Here is a 2,001-nt window from a genome sequence, read left to right as displayed (position 1 = left end):
TTTACAGAAAAATTTTTATATTTTTGGTAAAGTTGGGGTTTCACCATGTTGGCCAGGCTGATCTCAAACTCCTGACCTCAGGTGATCCACTGGCCTCCGCCTCTCAAAGTGCTGGGATTACAAGCATGAGCCACCGCACCTGGCCCTGAGCTGTGTTTTTGAGAGCCTTGAAGGAGTGGGAGCTAAAGGGACAAAAAGTTAGAATCTGAGGGCCTTTATGTATATATGTATATGTTTTATTTTGTTTTGTTTTTGAGATGGAGTCTTGCTCTGTCACCCATGCTGGAGTGCAGTGGCGAGATTTCAGCTCACTGCAACCTCCGCATCCTAGGTTCAAGCAATTCTCTGCCTCAGCCTCCGAGCAGCTGAAATTACAGGCACCTGCCAACACAGCCCAGCTAATTTTTGTATTTTTAGTAGAGACAGGGTTTCGCCATCTTGGCCAGGCTGGTCTTGAACTCCTGACCTTGAGATCCACCCACCTCAGCCTCCCAAAGTGCTGGGATTACAGGTGTGAGCCACTGCACCTGGCTTTTTTTTTTTTTTTTTTTTTGAGACAGTCTTTCTCTGTTGCCGAATCTGGAGCGCAGTGGTGCCATAAGCCAGTAGCTGGGACTATAGGCATAAGCCATTTCGCCCAGCCAGAAAATATATTTTAAGGCAACTAGAGAATAATGACACTTGACTTTTAAAGGAGCAATAGACTGTCACTTGCATCTCAACAGCAAAGCTGGAAATCAGAGTATTGGAATGACATCTTCTTACTAAATCCCAATCTAGGATATTATGCCTAATGAAAATAACTTTGTTTTTTGTTTGTTTGTTGTTTCTTTGAGACAGTCCTACTCTGTCACCCAGGCTGGAGTGCAGTGGCATGGTCATGGCTCACTGCAACCTCAAGAGTTCCCAGGCTCAAGCAATCCTTCTGCCTTAGCCTCCCAAGTAGCTGGGACTACAGGCACACACCACCATGTCCAGCTTATTTTTAAATTTTCTGTAGAGATGGGGTCTCACTATGTTACCCAGGATGGTCTCAAACTCCTAGACTCAATCAGTCCTCCTGCTTCAGCCTCCCAAAGTGCTAGGATTACAGGCATGAGCCACCATGCCCAGCCAAAAATAACTTTCAAAAATGAAGGCGAAATAAAGATATATTCAATCTACCACAGACTCATATCACGGGCAATTCTAAAGGGTAATTTTCAGTCATAAAAAAAAAAAAGTGCAGCCGGGAGCAGTGGTTCATGCCTATAATCCCAGCACTTTGGGAGGCAGAGATGGGTGAATCACCTGAGGTCAGGAGTTTGAGACCAGCCTGGCCAATATGGTGAAACCCCATCTATACTAAAACCACAAAAATTAGATGGATGTGGTGGTGTGTGCCTGTAGTCCTAACTACTGGGGCTGAAGCAGGAGAACTGCTTGAACCTGGGAGGTGGAGGTTGCAGTGAGCTGAGATGGTGCCACTGCACTCCAGTCTGGGCGAGAGAGCGAAACTCCATCTCAAAAAAAAAGAAATGGAGAACAATAAATGTGTACAAGGATAGGTGTAGTCTAAACAAACATTGGCTGTATAAAGAGAAAATGATGTCCTGCATTTAAAATATTTAGAGGTCAGGTTCGGAGCCTCATGCCTAAAATCCTAGTGTTTTGGGAGCCTAGGTGGGAGGATTGCTTGGGGCCCGGAGTTCAAGACCTGCCTGGGCCACATAGCAAGCTCTCCATCTCTACAAAAATTTGCAGTGGCTCACGCCTATAATCCCAGCACTTTGGGAGGCCAAGGCAGGTGGATCATGAGGTCAGGAGTTCGAGACCAGCCTAGCCAATATGGTGAAACCCTGTCTCTACTAAAAATACAAAAATTAGCTGGGTGTGTAGTCCCAGTTACTTGGGAGGCTGAGCCAGGAGAATAGCTTGAACCCAGGAGCAGAGGTTGCAGTGAGCTGAGATCAAGCCACTGCACTCCAGACTGGGCAACAGAGCAAAACTCCATCTCAAAAA

Source organism: Cebus imitator, unplaced genomic scaffold (assembly GCF_001604975.1).
Source record: "Cebus imitator isolate Cc_AM_T3 unplaced genomic scaffold, Cebus_imitator-1.0 Scaffold427, whole genome shotgun sequence".
Classification (NCBI taxonomy): Eukaryota; Metazoa; Chordata; class Mammalia; order Primates; family Cebidae; genus Cebus; species Cebus imitator.
This window is presented reverse-complemented; position numbering follows the sequence as displayed.